The 10,533-nt window shown below is 41.7% G+C and overlaps 1 non-coding gene across 1 annotated transcript; it reads right to left on the minus strand.

Moving 5' to 3' along the window:
• Positions 1 to 1,908: 1,908 nt before the first annotated feature.
• MIR9058A (microRNA mir-9058a) lies at positions 1,909 to 2,029 on the minus strand. Its single transcript, NR_128080.1, has one exon. It is a non-coding gene; the product is annotated as a microRNA mir-9058a (primary transcript).
• Between the last annotated feature and the right edge of the window lie 8,504 nt (positions 2,030 to 10,533).

Consider the following 10,533-nt stretch of genomic DNA (forward strand, 5'->3'; position numbering starts at 1 on the left):
TTTTAATAATATACTTAACCTGATATATCCAAAATATTATCATCTAGTCATAAAATAATCATTAAACATATAATCCATATTTAAATTTGTAAATAGGTATTTTACTTTTTGTTTTGTATTGTCTTTGAAATGCAGTGTGCATTTCATACTTATAACACATCTCAATTCAGATAAGTCACATTTCAAGTGCTCATTAGCCACGTGTTTCTAGCTACCATATTGGACAACAGAGAAGAAAGTTCTTGCTAATACTAAAGTTCTGGTTACATAGTAAATATTTGCTTGTTTTCAAGGGGCAGGAGTGATGTCACGGATTTCCAGGTGTAAATACTAAGGCAGGAGAGTTCTGTTCTGCACCCTGTCTCTTTCTGGCCCAATATTTTCTTCTGTGAGGTCATGGGGTTGGATCAGATAATATCCATATGCACATTCACTGCCCCATCTCCATAAATAGATAGGACCTGGGCCTGGGCCTGAGACATTTGCAGGGTAACCTTGAGTTCATTGCTTGACTCACCTGATTCCTGGTCTTCTGCCCAAGGAGACTGCCTTCTGAGCAATATAGTATGCAAACATAATGCCTCCAAGCACACATCTGCATAGTGGTTCTGACCAGCAACACTTGGCTAGAACCTCATTAAAGGTGTCAACATATCAGAGGAGAGAACACACACACTTTCTCTAAGGTTTCTTTGGGACATCCATTCCCAGTTCCATCACAGCTGTCTGCTGGGGTTCCTTGATGCTTCTGTTGTTACCTTTTCTTGATTCACACCACTTCCCAGGGCTTTGAGAACAAGGCACAGACACCGCTCCTGTCCCTCTTATGCCTCTCAGCTAGTGATTGCTAAAACATCCCTTAAGAATTAGCTAGGGAGAATCCAAGATGGCACTGTGAGTAGTCCTCTTTATCTCTCCCCCTTTGAGTCTAATTATTTGGACACTCATTGCTTAACAAAGGATATCCAGACAGCATCTCAGGACATCTGAGAGACCCACGTGACTATACATCGGAAGGCGGATGGACTTTCCTCCGGGAGGATGTGGAGATAGGTGAGAATTCTCTGACCCCGACCGAACAGCCTAGTACCTGCAAGCGGCTTTCTTCCAACAGATGCCCCCAGAAGATCAACACACACCTAGGGCAGGAGCAAGCACACAACAGAGGAGCGACAGTGGAAACAGGTGACCAGAACACTAGCTAAACCCCCCGCAATTACTCCTAAACGCAGAGGGAAACTCTAGAGTTACACACCTGAGCCCGCGGGGAGAGTCTCTCCCCGCCATTGGCAGGGAGATCCCGCCTAGTGTTCACGGCGCCCAGAGGGTCCCAGAGAGAATCACTAAGGGTACGGAGGCCCCCCAGCTGCCACTGCCTGCACGGTGGGGCTAGGGATTGCCGGAGATCTCGGAGAGGACTGGGGCTGGGTGAAGCTCCAGAGGCCAGCTCCACGCCCCGGAGGGGAAGCTCCAGAGTTCGGCCTGGGCAGCAGACAAAACTCTCTGTCTGCCATTAGCGGAGGGGCCACGCCCAGCATTCACAACTCCGGGAAAGTCCTGGAGAGAATCCCAGAGGGCGAGGTGACCCCCAGCTGCCGTTGCCCACCCCGTGGGGTAAGGGATTGCCGGAGATCTCAGAGAGGACTGGGGCTGGGGGGAGCTCCAGAGGCTGGCCCTGCAGCCCGGACGGGAAGCTCCAGAGTTCTGCCCGGGCAGCAGACAAAATTCTCTGTCTGCTATTAGCGGAGGGGCCACGCCCAGCATGCACAACACTGGGAGGGTCCCGGAGAGGAGAATATCAGGCAGGGCAGCAGCTGACCAGCTACCACTGAAATCAGGATCTCTGGCTATCCCCTAGACAGGGCAAAGGGCTCCCCGAGTTCCTGGGGAACAGGACTGGGGCTGGGTGGAGTTCCAGCGACCCAGCTTCGTAGCCTAGGGGCAAACCCTACAGGCTCACAGCAGCCTCAGGGAAAGCCTCTGCACAGCACTAGTAGAGAGCACCCATCTGGCAGCCACAAGGCTGGAAGACCCCGGGACAAAAGTAGCATAGCTAGGTGAGCTAACCACAGACTGTAGAAGATGCCAATAGCTCTGCTGTGACCCATAGTGGACAAGTGAGAATTTGTGGGTGCCAACAGTGATGGAGCGGCAAATATAAGTGATCCTACCCCTGGCCGCTGGAAAAGCCCATAACACTGTTGCAGACCCCAAGGAGGGAGCACATCTAGGTGGGCTGCAACAGTAGGCACCAGCAGCCTGAAGCCCCCCTGTGACGGCCCCCGCAGCAGAAGAGGGAATCCAAAGGACCACTGTGACTACGAGGAGGGGCCCAGGCCCAGTTAGCAACTGCGGATAGGGTTCCTGGTTGGTGCAGTATAAACAGCTGCTCCCCCACCACAACAGCAGAAACAAGTGAAAGGAGCAACTAAACTCTATCTCTATGCAGAGGCACAAATCAACAACATCAAGCAATATGAAAAAATACATTAAATCTCCAGAACAGAAGGAAAATACAAATACACAGAAAACAATCCCAAAGAAAATGAGATATATAACCTAAATGATGATGACTTCAAAACAGCCATCATTAAAATACTCAATGAGTTAAGAGAGAATTCAGATAGACAACTCAACAAGTTCAGGAGCTATGTCACAAAAGAGTTTGATACGATAAAGAAGAACCAAACAGAAATACTGGAAATGAAGAACACAATAGAGGAGATTAAGAAAAATCTAGATGCACTGAACAGTAGGGCCAATAATATGGAGGAAAGAATTAGCAATTTGGAAGATGGCAATATAGAAATGCTGCAGGCAGAGGAGGAGAGAGATGTAAGACTAAAAAGAAATGAAGAAACTCTCCGAGAATTATCAGACACAATTAGGAGATGCAACGTAAAGATTATAGGTATACCAGAGGGAGAAGAGAAGGAGAAAGGGGCAGAAAGCCTATTCAAAGAAATAATGGCTGAGAACTTCCCAAATCTGGTGAGAGAGATGGATCTTCAGGTGACAGAAGCCAATAGATCTCCAAACTTTATCAATGCAAGAAGACCAACCCCACGGCATATAGTAGTGAAGCTAGCAAAAGTCAACGACAAAGAGAAAATACTAAGGACAGCCAGGCAAAAGAAACTAACCTACAAAGGAACCCCCATCAGGCTATCAGCAGATTTCTCAGCAGAAACTTTACAGGCTAGAAGAGAGTGAAATGATATATTCAAAAATCTGAAGGACAAAAATCTACAGCCAAGAATTCTCTACCCAGCGAAAATATCCTTCAAATACGATGGAGAAATAAAAACTTTCCCAGATAAACAAAAATTAAGGGAGTTCATTGCCACAAAACCTCCTCTTCAGGAAATCCTCAGGAAAACCCTCATTCCTGAAAAATCAAAAAAAGGAAAGGGGCTACAAAACCAAGAGCAGAGGAGATAAGTAGAAGGACAACAACAGAGAGCAGCAGCTCTTCATCAGAACAGATTAAACCGTGGGACGAGAAACAAAGGAAATTGAAGAAAACCGGAAAACAAGACACAAAATGGTAGTGGTAGGCCCCCACATCTCAATAATCACTCTAAATGTAAATGGATTGAACTCCCCAATCAAAAGACACAGAGTGGCAGGATGGATCAAAGAACAAGACCCAACAATATGCTGCCTCCAGGAAACACACCTCAGTCCCAAAGACAAAACAGACTCAGAGTGAAGGGATGGAGAACAATACTCCAAGCTAATAATGAACAAAAGAAAGCAGGTGTCGCTATACTAATATCAGACAAGGTAGACTTCAAAGCAAAACAGATAAAGAAAGACAAAGAGGGACAGTATATAATGATAAAAGGGACTCTCCACCAAGAAGACATAACACTTATAAATATATAGGCACCCAACACAGGAGCACCAAAATTTGTAAAGTAACTCTTAATAGAACTAAAAGAAGACAATACAATAATAGTAGGGGACCTCAACACACCATTAACACCAATGGACAGAACATCCAGACAGAAAATCAACAAGGAAATAATAGAATTAAATGAAAAATTAGACCAGATGGACTTAATAGATCTATATAGAACACTTCATCCAAAAACAGCAGGTTACACATTCTTCTCAAGTGCACACGGAACATTCTCAAGGATTGACCATATTTTGGGAAACAAGGCAAACATCAATAAATACAAGAGAGTTGAAATCATATCAAGCATCTTTTCTGATCATAACGCTATTAAACTAGAAATCAACTACAAGAAAAAAGCAGACAAAGGTGCAAAAATGTGGAGACTAAACAACATGCTTCTGAACAAACAATGGATCATTGAAGAAATCGAATATTATCTGGAGACAAATGAAAATGAGAACATGACATACCAAATCATTTGGGATGCAGCAAAAGCAGTCCTAAGAGGGAAATTCATCGCAATACAGGCTCACCTCACTAAACAAGAAAAAGCTCACATAAGCAACCTCAAACGACACCTAACAGAACTAGAAAAAGAAGAACAAAGCCCAAAGTCAGTAGAAGGAGGGAAATAATAAAAATAAGAGCAGAAATAAACGATATTGAAACAAAAAAGACAATAGAAAGGATCAATGAAACAAAGAGTTGGTTCTTTGAAAAAATTAACAAAATCGACAAACTTTTAGCCAGACTCACCAAGAAAAGAAGAGAGAAATCACAAATAAATAAAATTAAGAATGAGAGAGGAGAAATTCACAACAGATACCAATGAAATACAAGGGATCATAAGAGAATACTATGAAAAACTATATGCCAACAAATTGAACAACCTGGAAGAAATGGACAAATTCCTAGACTCCTACAATCTCCCCAAACTGAATCAGGAAGAAATGGAGAATCTGAATAGGCCAATCACAAGTAAGGAAATAGAAACGGTAATCAAAAACCTCCCCAAAAATAAGAGTCCAGGACCAGACGGCTTCTCTGGAGAATTCTACCAAACATTCAAAGAAGACTTAATACCTATTCTTCTCAAACTGTTCCAGAAAATTGAGAAAGATGGAGTACTCCCTAACACATTCTATGAAGCCAACATCACTCTGATCCCCAAACCTGACAAGGACAACACAAAGAAGGAGAACTACAGGCCGATATCACTGATGAACATAGATGCAAAAATCCTCAACAAAATTTTGGCAAACCGAATACAGCAATACATCAAAAAGATTATACACCATGATCAAGTGGGATTTATACCAGGGACACAGGGATGGTTCAACATCTGCAAGTCAATCAACGTGATACACTACATCAACAAAATGAAAAACAAAAACCACATGATCATCTCAATAGATGCAGAGAAAGCATTCGACAAGATCCAACACCCATTTATGATAAAAACCCTCAATAAAATGGGTATAGAAGGAAAGTACCTCAACATAATAAAGGCCATATATGACAGACCCACAGCCAACATCATACTCAATGGACAAAAACTGAAAGCCATCCCTCTGAGGACAGGAACAAGACAAGGGTGCCCACTTTCACCACTCCTATTCAACATAGTACTGGAGGTGTTGGCCAGAGCAATTCGGCAGGAAAAAGAAATAAAAGGAATCCAAATAGGTAACGAAGAAGTAAAACTCTCGCTGTTTGCAGACGACATGATCTTATATATAGAAAACCCCAAAGAATCCATAGAAAAACTATTAGAAATAATCAACAACTACAGCAAAGTAGCAGGGTATAAAATCAACATACATAAATCAGCAGCATTTCTATACACTAACAATGAACTAACAGAAAAAGAACTCAAGAACTCAATCCCATTCACAATCGCAACGAAAAGAATAAAATACCTTGGGATAAACTTAACCAAGGAAGTGAAGGATCTATACAATGAAAACTACAAGACTTTCCTGAAAGAAATTGACGACGACATAAAGAGATGGAAAGACATTCCATGCACATGGATTGGAAGAATAAACATAGTTAAAATGTCCATACTACCTAAAGCAATCTACAGATTCAATGCTATCCCAATCTGTATCCCAAGAACATTCTTCACAGAAATTGAACAAAGAATCCTAAAATTCATATGGGGCAACAAAAGACTGTGAATTGCTAAAGCAATCCTGAGCAAGAAAAACAAAGCCGGCGGAATCACAATCCCCGATTTCAAAACATACTACAAAGCTACAGTGATCAAAACAGCATGGTACTGGTACAAAAACAGGTCCACAGATCAATGGAACACAATTGAAAGCCCAGAGATAAAACCACACATCTATGGACAGCTAATCTTCGACAAAGGAGCAGAGGGCCTACAATGGAGAAAAGAAAGTCTCTTCAACAAATGGTGCTGGGAAAACTGGACAGCCACATGCAAAAGATTGAAAATTGACCATTCTTTTTCACCACACACCAAAATAAACTCAAAATGGATCAAAGACCTAAAGATTAGGCCTGAAACAATAAGTCTTCTGGAAGAGAATATAGGTAGTACACTCTTTGACATCAGTTTCAAAAGAATCTTTTCAGACACTATAACTCCTCAGTTGAGGGAAACAATAGAAAGAATAAACAAATGGGACTTCATCAGACTAAAGAGCTTCTTTAAGGCAAGGGAAAACAGGATTGAAACAAAAAAACAGCTCACTAATTGGGAAAAAATATTTACAAGCCACTTATCTGACAAAGGGTTAATCTCCATAATATACAAAGAACTCACATGGCTTAACAACAAAAAAACAAACAACCCGATCAAAAAATGGGCAGAGGGGGGCTGGCCCCATGGCCGAGTGGTTAAGTTCGTGCGCTCCGCTGCAAGCGGCCCAGTGTTTCATTGGTTCGAATCCTGGGCGCAGACATGGCACTGCTCATCAAACCACGCTGAGGCAGCGTCCCACATGCCACAACTAGAAGGACCCACAACGAAGAATATACAACTATGTACTGGGGGGCTTTGGGGAGAAAAAGGAAAAAATAAAATCTTAAAAAAAAAATGGGCAGAGGACATGAACAGACATTTCTCAAAAGAAGATATGAATATGGCCAATAGACACATGAAAAGATGTTCATCATCGCTAATCATCAGGGAAATGCAAATCAAAACTACACTAAGATATCACCTTACACCCATTAGATTGGCAAAAACATCCAAAACCAAGAGCGACAAATGTTGGAGAGGTTGTGGAGAAAAAGGAACCCTCATACACTGTTGGTGGGAATGCAAACTGGTACAGCCACCATGGAAAACAGTGTGGAGATTTCTCAAAAAGTTAAAAATAGAAATACCCTATGACCCAGCCATCCCATTACTGGGTATCTATCCTAAGAACCTGAAATCAGAAATCCCAAGAGTCCCTTGCACCCCTATGTTCATCGCAGCATTATTTACAATAGCCAAGACGTGGAACCAACCTACATGCCCAGAAACTGATGATTGGATAAAGAAGATATGGTATATATACACAATGGAATACTACTCAGCCATAAAAAAAGACAAAATTGGCCCATTCACAGCAGCGTGGATGGACCTCGAGGGTATTATGTTAAGCGAAATAAGCCAGTCAGAGAAAGACGAACTCTATATGACTCCACTCATAGGTGGAAGTTAGTATATTGACAAGGAGATCTGATTGGTGGTTACCAGGGAAAAGGGGGGGTGGGGGGAGGGCACAAAGGGGGAAGTGGTGTACCCACAACATGACTAACAAAAATGTACAACTGAAATCTCACAAGGTTGTAATCTATCATAACATTAATAAAAAAACAAAAAAACAAAAAAAAACAACATCCCTTGGAAGTTACAGTTGTCTTCAGTCTTGTGCAGAGGAAGGTCCCATATTATATTGTCCCATTTTGCTGGACAAACCAACACTCTACAGTTCTGTTCAGGGACCTTAGCTCATCCTGACTCTGTCTGTAGCGTGGTACTCTCATTGGCCTCAAATAATTCCTCCACCTCCACTGACCCCTTGTTCACACCTGACCTGCAGGAAGATGCATTTCCCTCAGGAGGGAATTCTGCCCAGGAGTTCTCAAAATGGCACCCTCCCAGAAGCCTTAGAGATTGTATGCAAATGAGCTGTTAACCCTGGCCCAGCATCTTTCAGAGGTAGATATAGCCAGTCACATCTCATCACCTTTGTTGTCATGGTCCTAAAGTTATTCGGGCTACTCTTAGAAATGCCCTGTTAAAGCTATAGATGTTCAGGAGTTTTCAGATCTAAGCTGGAGGAATAATGACTTATCACAAGAGGAATGTTTTCAGGAGGAGAAAACAGGCATATCTCTGTGGCTACATAGATTTAAGGTGACCTACAGCATAACAGCACCTTGCACATAGTTAATTATTCTTTATTGAAAACATGCTGATTACCAAAGTTTTAGAATACCACTTAGAAAGAAACTGATTACATTTAATTGTTAAATATGTATATTTTTTATGTTTTCAAGGAGAAAGAATAAAAGTAAGTGACTCTTTAGGCCAAGGAATGCATGTAGTAGAAAGCAACTAATGTGACTGAGACCCGTCAGGAATAGAATCCCAGAAGACCTGGCAAGGACGTACACTCCCTCAAGAGTAAATCTCAAAGGCAAACTGGGAAGAGAGTGAAGTAAGGGCCTGAGCTGAAGCCAATTAGTGCTCAATAAACAAATCAGGGCATTTTGCTTTCTGCCCCGTTTCAGGCCAGCCTTCCAAGCAGCTCAGATGAGAGTTCTTAAGGAAAAAAACAGTTCAAATTCCCATAGCAATTCAATTTACAAAGTGGGTTCTATTTGATTTGTGGAGGAACAGCATGTGTTCTGTTCTGTTTTGTGTCAGAGCTTCTGAATGGCAATTCCAGAAAAATGCGCTGAGTCACAAATCCCTACAGATGAAAGATTTTGACAAGAACATGCTCGGAGGAGGGCAAGAGCTGTGACAGTTGCATAAATTAGAGATAACAGAAGGCTCCTTATTCTTTTCCTAAATGAGGCCCTTCGATGCAAACATTTACCCCACATCCGTGCCCAGGGACGCTTGATGGCTCCCTCAGGTATTCAGAAGCCACACACTAAAGAATAACGACAACAACAAAAATAATAATAGCTAACACTTACCAAATATGTGCCAGGCATATATACAAGTTGTTTTATTTAATTCCCACAATAGCCCTACGAGGTGTGTGGCAAATGAGGAAACTTAGGCTTTGAGAGGCTAAGGAATTTGCTCATAATCACCCAGCCCCAGGAACTGGGCTGGGATCTGAACTCAGGAATCACAACTTTAATAAGTATGTACATGTATCGCCAAATATCATCCATGTATTCATAGATTGCTGATCATTTTAACTGATTGGGGTTAAACTCCTTACTCAAACAGGCATCTTATTACTGACATCCTTCAGACACCCTTGACTGCAGAGCCAAGAGTCCCGAGATTGTTATTAATGGAGGAGAAATTTTATGGCACTGCTAATGTAAATTGTGTATTTTATGTGTTCAACATAATACTCTCTCTACGTAAAAGAAAAAAATGAGACAATCTTTCCTTCAAAATAGAGCTTTCCTTTATTTCCTGGAACATCCCGAGTTAAGGTAATCCTACACTGATTGCTAGAAGTTGAGGCTATCTGAGGTCATGAGACTTTCTAACCAGCACATGATTTCCCAATGCTGGAACTTCTGGTTCTCGAGAATTGCTCCTCCTGGGGCCTTTACAAGTTGGTGGCTGAAACTTCTCCACTGATGTCATGGTCACCCAGAGAAAACTAGATCACCAACTGGCTCCTAGGAGGTTCATCAGAGAGAGAGAGGCAGGAGGCTGAAAGGAGTGAGGTGGTATTAAACAAAATCAGGGAATAGGGTCCCTAACAAACCTTACTTCACACCTTCCCCAACAGAGCCCCAGGTACTTGGAATGTCAAGTATTTTTTAAGTCACAAAAGAAAGATTATATTCTAATTAATATAATTTCATTGTTGTTTTTTAAAAAACATTAATTCTTGGGAAATGGGCAAGTCATGAATAATCATTTACATAATTAACATGTAAACATGACTTCTCTATTCACTAAAGGATTGGCCTTATAGCAACCCTCCCAGCTGGGCCCCATTTCCCAGCCACATTAGAAATCTAAGGGTTTACTAGAAACTCCTTTTTTGCACTTTTGGAAATTACATATATACATACATTGTCCATATCATGGCAATGATGTTTTATACCATAAGTGAGGACCATAATCCCCATCTCACATGACTATTATGAGGGATAAATAATGTAATGTGCTTGGAACATATTAAGGATTCCATTAATGATTGGTGAGATAATTAATAAGAATCTCAAAGAGAAACCTGTCTCCTCTTCTTCAAAAGGATTCTGTAGGACTGACATATTAGCTTTCTGGAAGGCCATGGTCAAAACAGTTTAGCAAATTTACTTTTGAATATGCTGATGTCCAATCACCAAATTCTGGGGTCTGAAGTGAATATCAGGTAATTTATATTTTTACATGCAAGTGAAGTGTCACTGTAATTTGGAGGAGGGGGACTGACTAAGAAGAGAAAAAGCAACCAAATGGA

Source organism: Equus caballus, chromosome 1, assembly GCF_041296265.1.
Source record: "Equus caballus isolate H_3958 breed thoroughbred chromosome 1, TB-T2T, whole genome shotgun sequence".
Classification (NCBI taxonomy): domain Eukaryota; kingdom Metazoa; phylum Chordata; class Mammalia; order Perissodactyla; family Equidae; genus Equus; species Equus caballus.